This window comes from Ascaphus truei, chromosome 4 (assembly GCF_040206685.1).
Source record: "Ascaphus truei isolate aAscTru1 chromosome 4, aAscTru1.hap1, whole genome shotgun sequence".
Taxonomy (NCBI): domain Eukaryota; kingdom Metazoa; phylum Chordata; class Amphibia; order Anura; family Ascaphidae; genus Ascaphus; species Ascaphus truei.
The window spans coordinates 6,227,235-6,245,589 of NC_134486.1; the positions used below are offsets into that span (position 1 = coordinate 6,227,235).

At 48.8% G+C, this 18,355-nt stretch overlaps 1 long non-coding RNA gene across 1 annotated transcript; it reads left to right on the forward strand.

The window, feature by feature from the left end:
• Positions 1 to 7,764: 7,764 nt before the first annotated feature.
• LOC142492540 (uncharacterized) lies at positions 7,765 to 12,789 on the forward strand. Its single transcript, XR_012800838.1, has 2 exons — positions 7,765 to 8,061; positions 12,448 to 12,789. It is a non-coding gene; the product is annotated as an uncharacterized LOC142492540 (long non-coding RNA).
• The last annotated feature ends 5,566 nt before the right edge of the window (positions 12,790 to 18,355 follow it).

Sequence of the window (18,355 nt, forward strand, 5' to 3'; positions counted from 1 at the left end):
CCCCCCCCCCCCCCCACACCCCCCCCCCCCCCCACCACCCCCCCCCCCCCACCACCCCCCCCCCCCCCACCCACCCCCCCCCCCCCCCACCACCCCCCCCCCCCCCCCCACCCACCCCCCCCCCCCCCACACCCCCCCCCCCCACCCCCCCCCCACCCCCCCCACCACCCCCCCCCCCCCACCCACCCCCCCCCCCCCACCCCCCCCCCCCCACCCCACCACCCCCCCCCCCCACCCCACCCACCCCCCCCCCCCCACACCCCCACCCCCCACACCCCCCCCCCCCCACCACCCCCCCCCCCCCCCCCCCCACCACCCCCCCCCCCCCCCCACCACCCCCCCCCCCACCCCCCCCACCCCCACCCCCCCCCCCCCCCACCACCCCCCCCCCCCCCCCCACCCCACCCCCCCCCCCCCCACCCACCCCCCCCCCCCCCCACCACCCCCCCCCCCCCACCCCACCCCCCCCCCCACCCCCCCCCACACCCCCCCCCCCCCCCCACCACCCCCCCCCCCCCCCCCCCCACCCCCCCCCCCCCCCACCCCCCCCCCCCCACCCCCCCCCCCCCCCCCCCCCCCCCCCCCACCACCCCCCCCCCCACCACCCCCCCCCCCCCACCACCCCCCCCCCCCCACCACCCCCCCCCCCCCCCCCCACCCACCCCCCCCCCCCCCACCCCCCCCCCCCCACCACCCCCCCCCCCCCCACACCCCCCCCCCCCCACCCCCCCCCCCCCCACCCCCCCCCCCCCCACACCCCCCCCCCCCCACCACCCCCCCCCCACACCCCCCCCCCCCCCCACCACCCCCCACCCCCCCCCCCCACACCCCCACCCCCCCCACCACCCCCCCCCCCCCCACCCACCCCCCCCCCCCCACACCCCCCCCCCCCCACACCCCCCCCCCCCCACCACCCCCCCCCCCCCCACCACCCCCCCCCCCCCCACCACCCCCCCCCCCCCCCCACACCCCCCCCCCCCCCCCACCACCCCCCCCCCCCCACACCCCCCCCCACCCCCCCACCCCACCCCCCCCCCCCCACCACCCACCCCCACCCCCCCCCCACCACCCCCCCCCCCCCCCCACCCCACCCCCCCCCCCACCACCCCCCCCCCCCACCCACCCCCACCCCCCCCACCCCCACCCCCCCCCCCACACCCCCCCACCCCCCCACCCCCCCCCACCCCACACCCCCCCCCCCCCACCACCCCCCCCCCCCCCCACCCACCCCCCCCCCCAACCCCCCCCCCCACCCCCCCACCCACCCCCCCCCCCCCCCACCCACCCCCCCCCCCCCCCACCACCCCCCCCCCCCCCACCCACCCCCCCCCCCCACCCACCCCCCCCCCCCCCACCACCCCCCCCCCCCCCACCACCCCCCCCCCCCCCCCACCCACCCCCACCCCCCCCACCCCCACCCCCCCCCCCCCACCACCCCCCCCCCCCACCACCACCCCCCCCACCCACCCCCCCCCCCCCCCACCACCCCCCCCACCCCCCCCCCCACCCACCCCCCCCCACCCACCACCCCCCCACCCCCCCACCCCCCCCCCCCCACCCACCCCCCCCCCCCACCACCCCCCCCCCCCACCACCCCCCCCCCCCCCCACCCACCCCCCCCCCCCCCCCCCCACCACCCCCCCCCCCCCCACCACCCCACCCCCCCCCCCCACCACCCCCCCCCCCCCCACCACCCCCACCCCCCCCCCACCCACCCCCCCCCACCCCACACACCCCCCCCCCACCCCCCCCACCCCACCCCCCCCCCCCCAACCACCCCCCCCCCCCACCACCACCCCCCCCCCCAACACACCACCCCCCCCACCCCCACCACCCACACCCCCCACCCCACACCCACCCCCCCCCCCCACACCCACCCCCCCCCCCACCCCCCCCACCCCAACCCCCCCCCCCCCACCCACCCCACCCCCCCCACCCACCCACCCCACCCCACACCCACCCCCCCCCACACCACACCACCCCACCCCCCACACCACCCACCCCACCCCCCAACCACACCCCAACCCACACCACCAACACCACACCCCCACCCACACCACCCACCCACCCCCAACACATCACCTACCCACACCCCAAACACACACCTACCCACACCCCCAAACACATCACCTACCCACACCCCAAACACACCACCACCCACACCACCACACACCACCCACACCCCAACCACACACCACCCACACCCAACACAACACCTACCCACACCCCAAACACATCACCTACCCCACCCCAACACACACCAACCCCACCCACAACCCACACAACACCACCCACACCACACACCCAACCACACCCACACCACCAACCCACACCCCAAACACATCACCTACCCACACCACAAACACATCACCAACCCACACCACAACACATCACCTACCCACACCCCAAACACATCACCTACCCACACCCCAAACACATCACCTACCCACACCACAAACACATCACCTACCCACACCCCAACACACCTACCCACACCCAACACATCACCTACCCACACCCCAAACACATCACCTACCCACACCCCAAACACATCACCTACCCACACCCCAAACACATCACCTACCCACACCACAAACACATCACCTACCCACACCACAAACACATCACCTACCCACACCACAAACACATCACCTACCCACACCACAAACACATCACCTACCCACACCACAAACACATCACCTACCCACACCACAAACACATCACCTACCCCCACCACAAACACATCACCTACCCCACCACAAACACATCACCTACCCACACCCCAAACACATCACCTACCCACACCACAAACACATCACCTACCCACACCACAAACACATCACCTACCCACACCACAAACACATCACCTACCCACACCACAAACACATCACCTACCCACACCACAAACACATCACCTACCCACACCACAAACACATCACCTACCCACACCCCAAACACATCACCTACCCACACCCCAAACACATCACCTACCCACACCACAAACACATCACCTACCCACACCCCAAACACATCACCTACCCACACCCCAAACACATCACCTACCCACACCCCAAACACATCACCTACCCACACCCCAAACACATCACCTACCCACACCACAAACACATCACCTACCCACACCCCAAACACATCACCTACCCACACCCCAAACACATCACCTACCCACACCACAAACACATCACCTACCCACACCACAAACACATCATCGATGTATCTCTTCCAAATGTGTATATTCTCTGTGAATTCATGCTGATTAAATATGAAGTTGGCCTCAAAATCTGCCATGAAAATATATGTGCTAATGTGTTATCACTTTTGCGGTCTTTGGTCTGAGGAAGGGACTGCTTGTCCTGAAACGTTACCATTGTTAGCTCTGATGCATTAATACATTTGAAATCATTTGATTCCACTACAATTTGTGTGCCTCTTCCTTTCTCCTATCTTGCTATTACTTTGGATCCAGCTTTGGGACGCCAGGATCAACGGAAGGTGAGCACCAAATGTAAACTCCTTGAGAAATTATTTCTTTAAACAGTGGTGTGCCACCTATAATCTCTTTTGTATTGTTCCTAACCGATGTATGAAAATGTAGCTGGAGGGGCAATTCTAGCAGAGAAGAGAGGTAATGAAGGAGGAGGCAGTGGGAGGGATTTTATAAGCACAGTCTCATTATAAAATAAAACATTGCAGAACCGCGTTCCAATAGCTTTGCAAGCAAATGTATTTTACCAATATGGTCTTGGTCAAGGATTAATTAATTTTATAAATACAGTTTTGGCCTGGAAATGGTTCTAAAACTGCAGTGTCTTTTGTCAGCAAAAATCCATCTCTGAGACCTGCTCAGTGTGAAAATGTTATATTAACTTATCCCCATGCTGCAGGATTAAAATAAGCTTAAACTTTCAGTTCTTATTGTATCTTTAGTACTAGAAGAGCCTGCGCTGCATAACGTGTGGTGCTGAGGAGGGGGCAGGTTCGGTATCTGTCCTCACTTCTCCAGCTCCTGGCAGGAGCCTCACATGGACGTTTCCTATTAACACTGAGGATGAGATAACTGCAGATAGAGAGAATATAACACAGGCGCCTGGTGGGGACTTTTCCTCAGGGTGGTTGTACTGACAGGTTACCCAGCACTTAGTGACATAGAAACAGTGCTGTGTTGGCTCAGGAATTCCTGCCCTAAAGGAATAGACATAACAGGGAGTGTGTTACGTACAGTGTGTTAGGTGTGTTGTGTGCATGTGTATGGGAGGCTGTACTCGGAAGGGAGTATTCAGTACATTGCTGATGCTCTTCTCTGCAGCAGAAATACCTGATATACCAGTTCTATATCTTTACTAAAGGACTGGGGAGAAGCCAATCCTGAGATTTAATAAGACAAGCGAACGTTTGCACATCACAATATGTGCAGCACAGGTACTTCTAGGCGAGACCTTAAAATAAGAGTTAAAGGGAAACAGAGAGAGCGTTGGGGAAGTGAGATGGGAATGAGAGGAAAAGAGGGAAAAGGAGAATAGAAAGGAAGAGATAAACATTTATACAGAGTGACTTAGATTCTGCCGCCGTGCAAGGGGGCTTGGTCAGGTATGCTAAGTTAAGTGTGAAGTAAGCGCATGACCCTTGGCTATACCGTGAAGACCTTTGCCCGGCTGCAGGAACTGTTAGCAAACTTGCCATGGGGTGGTAATTTGCTTCCCACGCCAAGATTGACTGTGTATTACCCAGATAGGCTTGAGAGGGTGTTATAAGCCTGTGCAGGCTATCGGTGAGTGTTCAACTGTGATCCATCTGAAGGTATAGTGTGCGGTACCGAGACGATTCCATCACAACCAAGGATTGTAACCGCTACGAAATTTCGTTAGAACTAAGGACTTGTAAACTAATTCTGCAAGGGCAGGAGAAAGATATTTCTTTCGGCGGAGAAACAGGGGCTGCAAGCTGCGTCCCTAGCCAAAGACGGTTTCATGTCTCTTGTTTGCGTATGAAACCCGCTCCGAGGAATTGATACCTAGAGACTGTATTTCGTGAACTTTCGTTCTGGAAACCTTTTATTTTGTTTTGCCTCATTCCAGTAGGTGTTATTTCGTTTTATTTTGTAATAAATTACAATTTATTTTATCTCACATTTTGTTCAATCATGAGATCCAGGTAATTTTGGTGTTAAAAGCACTGGTCTCCCGTGACAGGGACAGCTTCTCTCTGATCTCTCTGCTGTAAGAGCTGTGCGGGGAGACACAGAGAGAGGGACTGCTTCTCTCTGATCTCTCTGCTGTAAGAGCTGTGTGGGGAGACACACAGAGAGGGACCGCTTCTCTCTAATCTCTCTGCTGTAAGAGCTGTGTGGGGAGACACAGAGAGAGGGGCCGCTTCTCTCTGATCTCTCTGCTGTAAGAGCTGTGCAGTGAGACACAGAGAGAGGGGCCATTTCTCTCTGATCTCTGATGTAAGAGCTGTGCGGGGAGACACAGAGAGAGGGACCGCTTCTCTCTGATCTCTCTGATGTAAGAGCTGTGCGGGGAGACACAGAGAGAGGGACCGCTTCTCTCATATCTCTCTGCTGTAAGAGCTGTGCGGGGAGACACAGAGAGAGGGACTGCTTCTCTCTGATCTCTCTGCTGTAAGAGCTGTGCGGGGAGACACAGAGAGAGGAACTGCTTCTCTCTGATATCTCTGCTGTAAGAGCTGTGCGGGGAGACACAGAGAGAGGGACCGCTTCTCTCTGATCTCTCTGCTGTAAGAGCTGTGCGGGGAGACACAGAGAGAGGGACCGCTTCTCTCTGATATCTCTGCTGTAAGAGCTGTGCGGGGAGACACAGACAGAGGGACCGCTTCTCTCTGATGTAAGAGCTGTGCGGGGAGACACAGAGAGAGGAACTGCTTCTCTCTGATATCTCTGCTGTAAGAGCTGTGCGGGGAGACACAGACAGAGGGACCGCTTCTCTCTGATCTCTCTGCTGTAAGAGCTGTGCGGGGAGACGCAGAGAGAGAGGCCGCTTCTCTCTGCTCTCTCTGCTGTAAGAGCTGTGCGGGGAGAAACAGAGAGAGGGACAGCTTCTCTCTGATCTCTCTGCTGTAAGAGCTGTGCAGGGAGACACAGAGAGAGGGGCCGCTTCTCTCTGATATCTCTGCTGTAAGAGCTGTGCGGGGAGACGCAGAGAGGGACCGCTTCTCTCTAATGTAAGAGCTGTGCGGGGAGACGCAGAGAGGGACCGCTTCTCTCTAATGTAAGAGCTGTGTGGGGAGACACAGATAGGGGGACCACTTCTCTCTGATGTCTCTGCTGTAAGGGCTGTAAGGGGAGACATAGAGAGAGGGACCGCTTCTCTTTGCTCTCTCTGTGCAGCTATTGTAGACTGATATGTCCCAGTAGGTTTAAGACAGCGGAAGTCCCATTTAAATTATGCACAGTCTGTATCACGTTATTAATTAACACAGTGAGATACAATTCTTTGCTAAATCAGCTGCTTGTGCCAGGGAAATGCCCAGAGCACAGTTTAATAAATAGGCCCCAAAGACATGTGCTGTATGTTTGTCCTCAGCATGGAAAGATATATTGTCCTTTCTCAATGTCGGTTTAATAGAGACTTCTCAGATTAAGATGTACAGAGAATTTGAAATCTCACAGGTCTCTTCTTCACATGTGCATTACACATATAGTACTGTATGTGTTTGGACATTAAGAGATATATCAGCCTGCCACAAATGTACCAAAATATATGGTAGAGAAGAAATTATAATATAATCACGTATTACTAGTGTGATAAAATAAATCAAAATGTTTCTGTTTTCTAAACCACAGGAAAAGGGAACCTGTGTGATAACGTAGTAAAAAGAGGAAACAAGCCATTTAGTAACATATGTAGTATCACAGTAGTGCAGTGACATGGTATCAGGGTAATAACCGTATGGTAAGGTAGCATCATAGTACTACAGTAACATAGTTTCATAATAGTGTGAGAATATATTAACATGTTAGTATGGTAACATACTGTAGTAACTACTTTATAGTAACATGATAACAAGGCAACATATTGTACAATAGTAACTACTGTACAGGCATACCCCGGTTTAAGGACACTCACTTTAAGTACACTCGCGAGTAAGGACATATCGCCCAATAGGCAAACGGCAGCTCACACATGCGCCTGTAAGCACGACCTGAACAGCAATACCGGCTCCCTACCTGTACCGAAGCTGTGCGCAAGCGGGGAGACTATAGAGCCTGTTACAGATGCGTTATTTACATCAGTTATACACGTATATGACGATTGCAGCACAGTACATGCATCGATAAGTGGAATAAAGGGAGTGCTTCACTTTAAGTACATTTTCGCTTTACATACATGCTCTGGTCCCATTGCGTACGTTAATGCAGGGTTAATGCGGGGTATGCCTGTATAGTAACATGATAACATCGTAACATACTGTAGTAAATGAGATACACAGAAAGATCAGATTCCTTGACGTTTGGCTCTTTGTTAGACTCTCCCTGGGGAGACCCGTGCATTGTATTTATATTGATACACACGTATCCCATCATTAAACCCCAGTATTGTATTTGCCAAATACAAAAACTTAATGCAAATCCTTCCTGACTAGGAAATTGCAATCTGATTTTCTCCCCGGATCAATAATCTGCTTTAGGAATTTCCCATTTTTTTGTAACTGCTGTATCTTCCAGCTCCTTTTCCAAGCATACTAATATGGGCATGTAATAAGTTCCCATTCTGGAAAGTACTGTGTTCTATTGTATTTGATGAAAATATATATTAAAAAAGTGAACATAAATACAACAAAAATAATGTTTTTTGTTTAAATACATTTTATGGGATTCTACCTCCCCTTTACACAGTGATTCTGACAGATGTTAAAGTTCGATGTCATTGTGTTTTGCAGAGAAACCTGGAATATGTCCAAGGACATTGGCAAAATGTGCCTACCCACCTCCCCTGCCAAGGTGTAGAAGTGATATGGAGTGTAAAGGTAGAAAGAAGTGCTGCACCCCGCGCTGTACACGGGAGTGCACCGACCCCATTTAAAGTAAGTGAACACCCAAAACACAGCGACAAAAATGTTCTTATTGTGTCTCAATCTCTTTGTTAAGACAGGGGTGTACAAACTGGGGAGTGCGCCCCCTAGGGGATGTGCAATATTTTCTAATGGTGGGGGCTGAACTGAGCCCCATGCTTTCCAAGGCTTTGCGCTCTTCCTCATAACATTAAATTGAATGTCGGGGGAGAGTGCGGGGCCCCTGTGACTGTCTCTCACCTTCTCTCTGGCTTTTCCTCTGCCGTAACGCAGCATCAAATGACGCCGCAACGTCAACTGGCGATGCATTGTCATGGCAACGTGATGTTGTGATGTCACATGATGCCGCAATATCACAGAGTTGAGGAGATGCCAGAGAGCAGCAAGAGGGCAGAAGGGGTGCGACAAAGAGTTTGAACACAACTGTGTTAAGATGTATAAAATGTCTAGCACTTTAGAAGTGTGCATTTATTTTAGGTTATGATTACATGAGAGTTCTACACAGATGTTATCATGTATACAGGTTATGTATGTATATACAGTATGTTATAATGTGTACAGATCATGTATGTGTATACAGTATGTTATCATGTATACAGGTTATGTATGTATATGTGTTATTGTGTATACAGGTCATGGCTTTATTAGCTGCAGGTACAGATGGGCGGACTTGTTTGAATCCAAACCAGGGATTTTCCCTGGCTTTTCAGAGCAAATCCCATCCGCACGCTGAAATACGGAGTCTGATATCAGCAGCTTTAGCCAGCGCAAAGTCTTTACATTTGTCCATAGGGCTGTTTTAAAGAATCCAATCATATTGAATGTAAGTTTTAGAGAAATTTCTGCCCAACTCTACCTGCAAGTGTGCACCGTGTGTGGGGTAACAGCACGAGATCTCCACACCACCAGCGCTGGGCTTTATGCGCTTTCTATAGTACAGATCATGATAAGATTGCAGGAGAAAAAGCGATTAGATCAATCGCTCAACCTTAATATTCAAATAATTAGATAGTTGTACATATAACGGGGTGCATGGGGAATAAACACTAGCAATCACAAGTGATCAGAGAGTGATCACAAAATAAACCCCAAATGTTTGCACTCTACCATTAATAGTAAGTTAAGAACAATGAATTATCTTAATATAAACTGAGTGTACAAACATGGGAAATGCTTATCGCTCTCCATTATTTCTTCTAATAACATAAAAACCCATGGTGGAAAGGGAATTATATGTATATTTCCTATTATATGCCGGATAACTTTTTTTGTTTTGCGTCTTTTGGCACTTTAGGCTACTAGCTTAGGTTTATATTTTGTCCCACCTAATGTTGTCCCCATAGAGTGCAATTGTGGATTTCTTTTTCTAGCTAGGATTCCCATCCTGACTAGTTTTCTGTGCTTTTATAAACTGAGTGTTCAAGATTTAATTCTGAGAAGGGTAAAATCCAAAAGATATCCACATGAACAGCCTACAAGAAATGAGGTGATGAGATATGAAGGAAACATCTAAATAAGAAGGATAACTAATAGATAAAGTAGCATAAGATTATTCTGAATATGAAAGAAAGTTAAGGATCAAATAGGGTCTGGAGATTTACAATAGACAGGAAAATGGTTAGACTAGGTGTGACATGTGGATCTTATCTGCCATAACATTTTATGTGCCTATAACACCTGGAGAACGGGAACCTCAAGGAGAAGATGAGGACATTGTTTTCAGAGAAAGATTAGTGCATACATAAATATCCTAAATATATATGGAAAACATAGCTCAAGTGTTATCTAATACTTTAGAACCGACATTGGACAAGGGGAACTAATTGGCCAGCGATGTCTATATCCCTACTGTATATGTGTGTCACAGGAGACCAGGTTTATCCTACACCTTTTATACCGGGATCAACTGATTGAGCAAGGCAGTAAAATAAATTGTAATTTATTCCACGAAAAGACATACACACAATGGGTGACAATTTGCAATAGATAATACACTTACTGGGGTCTGGAGCTAACGAACGTTCCTTTCCTAGAACGAAATGTTATGAATTGAGGTCTGTACGAGTCCTTTCCAATGACCGGGAGGTACTCACAAACGTCCTGGAGTGCAAATCGGCATGCAATCCCAGCTGCAACTGCTATGTCCCGTTTCCAGAACTTGGCCCCTGAAAAGAGGAACTTTTCTTGAGCTGAAATTTCTGAAGCCGGCTCGCGTCTATTTGTTACAGAGCATCTTTCTTTAGATTTTGCCGCTGATGGTCTGGCACTTGGAAATCTGACGTCCTGATTGGCTGCAAGGTTTCTTATAAGTTTTGGAGTCTCATTCAGAAATTACTACAGCCAACCAGCGTGTGGGAATTTCACTGCCAACCAATCACCAATTTGCCGATATCCCCAAGCCGGGCGGGCACTGATTTCAATTATGCTAAGGGGCATGTGCCAACCTGGCTCCACTGCCTCTTAGCATAAAGAGCCCCCCCTCCACTGTCCCTGGCTCCGCAAAGTCTTGGATCTGGCATATGGTGGTCGGATAGCCCTTGTGTTAGCAGGACGTGGGTACTTGAGTGTAACTCCTGTACTCCGCTTGCTTTTACACTTGGGCATCCCTGAGGCTTTCAAGTCCGGGCTCTGAGCAGACAACATGGCACCAAACCGGGTGCCATTTGGTCTCTCAGAATCCAGGACTTGGAAATCCCACAGTTCATACATAGGTTATGAATACATATACGTATTAAATGTAAACCTTTAATAAAATATATTTTCTCCCTGTGTGCTGTGTTAACATGCATAAGTCCCTCTGGCTGGTGTAAGGAATAGAATAAGAACATTTCTTCACTACTCTTATCAGCCTTATTCTTGCCACATTATAGAAAAACCTGACTTTGCACTTAACACCAAAATAAGCCCTGCAGCTTTATCACTTAGCTTGGTGCATCCCCTGAAACCCTATACCTGGGTCAGGGTGACCGGGGCATGAACTGGCATTACTAGGGATCCTTTTACCGCTCTGGGGATACCTTGGTCCCCTATGCCCCTTTTTACAGTCCGTTTGTGCTGAAGCAGGGACTCTGGTGGTGAGTCAAAAGAACGTTCCCAGGGTACAATTTTGATTGGAGCACTGGGCTTTGATGCACCCGGGAATCCAACTTGATTCTCTGGTCCATCTCTGGGGTAACCCATAACTCGGGAACCCCGCTACATTGCCACAATCTGATAACTTTCCCTCCGTAAAACCCACCCTGGAACTCATAGACTAGCCATCTCTGCTTGATGGCCCCTCCGGAACAGTAAAACACACACATTCTTTATTGCCACATAATTTACATACAGTTGTGTGAGAAAGAAAGTACACCCTCTTTGAATTCTATGGTTTTACATATCAGGACATATTAACAATCATCTGTTCCTTAGCAGGTCTAAAAATTAGGTAAATACAACCTCAGAGGAACAACAACACATGACATATTACACCACGTCATGATTTATTTAACAAAAATAAAGCCAAAATGGAGTCACAATAATGCAGATATGACAATCAGATCCAAGAGCTGACACACTAGGACCTCAACACAAGGATCAGGGGTAACCAAAAGGGCTTAACCTTTATAAGTGAGCCGGGGTACCCCTTCGCCGTCACAAAGTTTCAATAACAAATTGTGTATACATTTACATATGAGTATAAAGAGCAGAAGATCAATAATATATTCATTGTAAATGTATTACTATTTATTATAGGCTAAAGCAGTAAAATTCAGGGCATTATTGAAAACCCTGCTCTCTGATTGGTTCAAATTCCGGGCTTTATCCACAGTAATGCCCTGAATTTCAGCAGTTTGCAAAATGCAGTTTCAATCTGTTTATTTCCAGCCAATCAGCTTTCAGAACAGCTGAGACAGGGCAGGGGATTGGTTTGAATTAAGTAAAAGCTCTGAGACATGGCAGGGGATTGGTCAAAAAGTCAGCCACGGTTTGACTCCTCCCCCTCCCGAGCTGACTGAGATTTTCTGAGCAGATTCAGTTGAATTGGAGGTGAGGGAGACTGCAAAGAAGTGTGTGTGTGTGTGTGTGTGTGTGTGTGTGTGTGTGTGTGTGTGTGTGTGTGTGTGTGTGTGTGTGTGTGTGTGTGTGTGTGTGTGTGTGTGTGTGTGTGTGTGTGTGTGTGTGTGTGTGTGTGTGTGTGTGTGTGTGTGTTACTGGCCAATAATGCCCTGGCTGGGTTACCTCGGCTTTGCCTCGGGCCTTCAACTCTTCCAGCCAGGGCATTATTGGCCAGTAATGCCCTGTTCTTCAGGGATTATTACTTAAATATATTGCTACAGTGTATAGTACTGTATATTATTTGGAAATGCGTTTATATGTAAATAATGTTAATAACTGTATTTGTCTCTATACTTATAGATTAGCCGATTTGAATCCCATCGAATTGGTCTGGCATGAATTAAAGCATCATCTTCACAATCATTTGAAGCCAGGAACAAAGATTATCTAGTAAAGGGGATACATCAAATCTGGGATGATGTGCCTGAGTGGTGAAACATGCAACAACTACATAAACCAGCTATGGAATATATTATTAGTAGTAATAGACAGAAACGGAATGAAAATAGGGATGTAAATGAAGGACTGCATTTTAAGACTTAATTTTTTTTTATTTTGAAGTGTCCTGAACAAAATCAACTTTATTCAATTCCGTTGTACTGCACCTAAACCAAATAAAGGAACTGTGGTATGTTCAATATTGGGCATGTGGTTTGATTTTTTTATGGGCTTTAACAGGATTTGATGATTGCTTAAAGGTAAATTGGTGTCACGGCAGACCAGTCATTTACACTTTTTACCAGGATCATTCACTGAGCAAACCATTTAAGTGAAATAAATTGTAAATGTATTAAATTACTTGGGTACTAGGACACAAAAAACTAGACTTTCCTATGTGTAGGGGACACTAAAATAGAGTTTTACCTTGACCGCGACTTAGCACCAAACGTCCTGGAACTAAAATCATCTAGGAATCCCAACCGCGACCACTACGGTCAATTATGAAAACTCGGCCGCGAAAAACTGGATTCCGAAAATATTCCGGGCAGACTTTCTGAAGTCGGTGCCTGGCTATTCGCATAAGAGCACTTTTGAAAAACCTGTCCGTGTTCTAGAAATGAAAATCTCCCGATATCATTGGTTCAGAGGTTTCTTATACAGATGTACAGTATACAACAAAAGACAGGGGTGCCCAATGCTACATCCAATTGACAAAACATATATGGTAATAAGTATAAAGTACAAATACTTCAATAATAAAATGTTCTTGGTTATTTAGTTAAACCCTTTGGCCAAAGCGTCATAAGCTTGCATACCAACGTCAAGGTGTAACCAAATTTACAGGTCCTAACACTAAACTGTTTTACAGATGTAGCCGGATGCTTAATTCTGCTAGCCCAGGAAAAATCTGGGAAAATTTGGGGCTGCAACATTTCTGTGAGATTTTTCTGATATTTAAATGCAGACTAATGGCCCAGTGGATTAACAGAGCAGCAAGACCTACTATTTGAATGGGACAACTGGGACCCCCTGCTGTGATAATCCGATGGACCATTAGTCTGTATTCAAAAAGCAGAAAATCTCACAGAAATGTTGCAAATTTCTGTGAGATAGCCTGAAATTTACCTAGATTTCTCCTGGGCTAGCAGAAGAAAACATCCGGCTACGGGTCTCATGCTATAAACAGCGATAAGCCCTTATCGCCAAAAAAGTCTACAGCAAATCAGTAAAGACCGATAAACCGGCGCTAAGAGGCAAAATCACTGGGTTTTTTTTTACGAGAAAATAAAAACCGCCAGATGCACGACGATAAGCAACTTATCGGCGCTTATCGCTAGTTTCTCAAATTCGTGGTATTCTAGTAGCCCCAATCAAATTATCGCGGATGATCGCCGCTCTAGAATTTAGAATTCCTCTCAAAATCGTCTTGCCACAAAAAGTTGGCAAGAAGGTGGTAAGGCCGATAAGTGGCGAGACGGAACTTAGAAAAAAAATGCATTTTTCCTGCATCAGATTGATGCCGGGGGAGACCCCATTAATCCAGATATCCAGATATCCATTAATTTCAGCACGGTTGACCCCCGGCAGTAAACAGATGCTTAAAAATGCCTTTACAAACAACTTCATTACCTTAGCGGCTAACCGCTAAGGCAATGAAGGGGTTAACCACCCATGCTATGCTTATTGTGGGTAGCGGGGGTGGTTAAAGGTTGTATTTTGCCCTCGGTATGTGTTTAGGCCTTGCGGAAGTGTTGCGGGTGGACTTAACCCCTTCATTACCTTAACGGTTATTACCGCTGTCACAGGAGACCAGGTCTCTTAACACCATTTATACCCAGGATCATATGATTGAGAAAATCAAGGCGATAACATAAATTGTAATTTATTTCACGAATGGACATACAGATGCAGCCACCAGTATTAGAACTCTTGCCTGGGAAATTCTGGGGCAGTCCCACAGTAAATGCCTCAACATTGCTGCAACATTGCCTCAACATTTCTGTGAGATTCTTAATGACCCATCAGATTAACACAGCAGGGCTCCCTGCAGTTCTGCGGGACCACCCGCTGTGTTAATTCGATGGGCCATTAAGAATCTCACAGAAATGTTGAGGAATTTACTATGAGACGGCCCCAGAATCTCCCAGATTTTCCTGGGTAAGTGTTCAAATACTGGTGGCTGCATCTGTACACACAATGTTACACAATTACATTCAAAATACACTTACTAGGACGGGGCCAAACTAAATAAAATGTTCCCAAATCGAAATCTTGAAAGCCAAAGTCTCTAGGAGCAATTTCCGATGGAGCGGGAGTTGCTCGCAATATTGGCTTGAAACGGTCCGCGGTCAGCAGCGATTCCTGCAACTGCTGTGTACTCTGATGGAGCTGCTTCTTTCGTTTTGCCTCCGCTGTAATGGCACTTGGAATCCTTGTATCTTACAAAAGCTTAGATGTTTCTTACGAAGCTTGATAAAATCTTAGGTGAATCTTAGATGGATCTGTGAATCTTTCATGAATCTGATTCCTGATAGGCTGCATGAATTCTTATAGAGTTTAAATCCTTATCGCTAACTAGTGCAGCCAATCCCTCTGTGGGAATAAGTTTTCTCACCTATCCTGGAGTTGCCAATACATTGGAAACCTGGCAGAGGGGGCTTCACATTCTGCTAAGAGCATGTGCCAACCTAGCACCTTTGATCCTTAGCATGTGAGACCCAGACCCTTTCCCTGGCGACACTAAGTCTGGGTGGCCACCATTTGCCAAACTGCCCAGACTTTGCACTAGGAGGGGGGTACTTGAGGAACCCCTCCCCAACTAACACCCTGGGGACAATGAGCCCTTTCAACTCCGGGCTTTTACAGACATTGTGGCACCAAGCCAGCGGGATGTCTTAGAAGTCCAGAGCTGCACATCCTCAGCTCATTTAGTGAGTCACTAGACGCATGCTAAATGGGTGCTACAATAAATGAGTATTTACCGGTCCCCTGTGGTCTGAATGAAAGCCCAAATGTGCCTAACATGTTTAATACACTATTTGAGGGAGACTTTCTTTCATCAATTTTTATACAAACATAAAAATTACACTATGGGTGTTTTGTTATATTTCTCCCTGACCTCCGCGCACTTCAAGTTTTAGCGTGCTAGGAGCTTTCTAACCAAAGTTAGCACACAACCGTTTTTATTCCTCAAGCACTGAACTTAAAAACATTTTTCCTCTCGCCACCTTATACCTGGTGGGAAAGACACTGAATCCCTATACTGAGTTCTGGGGTTTGGGCATGTACCAGGGGACCCTGGAATGTGACTTCCCCCTGCCCGGTCTTACTGTTCTGGTCTGTGCTGAAGCAGGGAGATCTGGCAATGAGCTGCAGACTGCTTTCTAGGGAGGATTTTGTCCTGTGGTCTGTGCCTTCATGTCTCCAGGTATCTGGTAGGATTCCTGGGTACATGTTTCACGGTAACCAGTGTAGCGATGGAAAGGGGTGCTGGCCCAGCAATAAAGGGGTTACACCCCAGCTGGCCACACCCACCATCGTGTGGGAAGCGAGGGGTTAAATGTAATAGTGATTACATGTGTTTTTATTCCCCTGCCTCAGTGCAAAATGTGTTCTCCCTTGTGGTTGTACTTATTGTCCTAATAATATGTGTTTTTACCTCTACAGTGTATGCACCAAACACATGCACTGGGATCAGGTCGAGAGGGAAAGGGTGAAGTGTATTTACATGTTTATGGCCCTTTGTTCCCCTTCCCGCCATTTTAATCCCGTTTGCAGCCCGTCCCATAGGTCGCCATTGGAGCTCCATGCAAGTCTATGGAGATTTCAAGGGTTTGGGCCTGATATCAAAGAAGACCAGCAGGTGGCGCCCGAGATGATGAGCGGAACTCCTCCATCGAAAGGAATGGCGTAATGCCTTTCAATGGGGATTCCTCGAGTCCGATCTCCAAGAACGAGTTGGCTGCCGGCCAAACCGCAACCTCCGAAGCGGATACAATTTCCATGAAAGAGACATTGAACACTAAAGTGGCGTGGGAACTTGGTCACGGCCAAGTTCATTCATATTAAAATTGTAACTCCGGCCCTAGGGCAGGTAGTAGTCCCATTCTTTTTGCCCCTAGCTCAGGAGAAACCCCATACTCGACCCCAGAGCCACCGCTCTGGCATGATTGCATGGCAATTTCCAACCCTCTCTGATCAACCGAACAGAGTATGGTTAATTGTTTAAATTGTTTTTCTGCCATTGACTCCAATGGCGGAGAAATGCAACTTGTGCAACATGCGGTTTCAGAATCCATTATTGTATCTCCGGTTCGGTGGGTCCCAGCGAGATGAAACGTGGCCACCATGTAGAGTCCCCTCCGGCATGAGGGCCTGGCAAGTTTTAGCCTGCTCGGCCCAACCGAACGGAATATTTTGATATATATAAAATATTGTAAATGTACTGTATTTTATGCCTAGTATAAAGCCCGTGAAATCTCCTGACCCATACGGTATGTTAATGGTCAGGGGGCGACAGTTTGTCTACACAAAGGCCACTGATCAAAGACTCATCCCCCCGGTTAGTATATACAGGGTGGAGAGAACGCAGGACATGGCATTTCACATGAAGTGCCATAATTTACACCTTTAGTCAGGTTTCCCCAGCCCAGATCCCCATCTGGCAGACTTAGAGATGCCAACTCTTTTGAGTGGGGTTAGGAAAATGGGAGCCCGACTAAGGGATTGTGCGCATTTGCCAGCTACCTGGGGGCAGGTACCAAAGTGCTTCCACATTAGCTGGCAACAGGTAATTGGGTTCAGATAATTGTTAACCAATACCTGAGACCCAATGTTAGGGATAGAGCCCAAATCCCATATAACCGAATGTCAGCTCTATGCCCAATGTTGTTCGTTATTATACCTGACTGATACCTGATGCCTGATGAATTGCTAATTCGAATCCTGATTACTTCATTGTCCCTTCCCTAAGTAAGTGTAAATATCTTGTTTGTTATTTGTCTAATATTGTGTGTCCACCTTGCTTTTAAGGAATAACATCTCTTTATGATATCACAGTCGTATTCAATTCAACCCAGTTATATGGCGTATATTATAACCCTGTAAGCTATCATGACAACCAGGAAGTCTGGACCCTTCTACCCAAACACACCCTGACAACACTTTACAGTAAAATCATCCCTGAAACTCATGCCTTTTTAATCTCCTCTGGTTGGCACTGCTGGAAAAGTAAATCACACACATATATCTTTATTAAAAAATGGTGCACGTGCCATAACTGGGTTGCAGAGCTGACACTTCAAACTCCCCAATATGGCTTAGAGGCACCCAGCTGGGCATAATACCTTTATTATTGGCCTTGGTACCCCTCACCGTCAAACATACACACAATGTTTCACAATTACAGTCAAAATACACTTACTGGAATGGGGGCAAACAGATTGGGGCAAACAAAATAATTTGTTTCCAGAACTAAATGTTGAAAAATAAAGTCTTTAGGAGTAATTTCCCAGGAGCGGGAGTTACTCACAAAACGGCTTGGAACTGTCCGGTCAGTAGCGCCAGTCACAACCGCTGTGTACTCTGACGGAGCTGCTTGCTTCGTTCTGCCACCACAGTAATGGCACTTGGAATCCTGGAATCTTACGAAATCTTGTGAAGCTTGAAGAATCTTAAGATGGTTCTTGCATGAATCTAATTCTCGATGGGCTGCAGGAATTCTTATAGAGTTCAAAACCCCTATACCTAACCAGTGCAGCCAATCTCT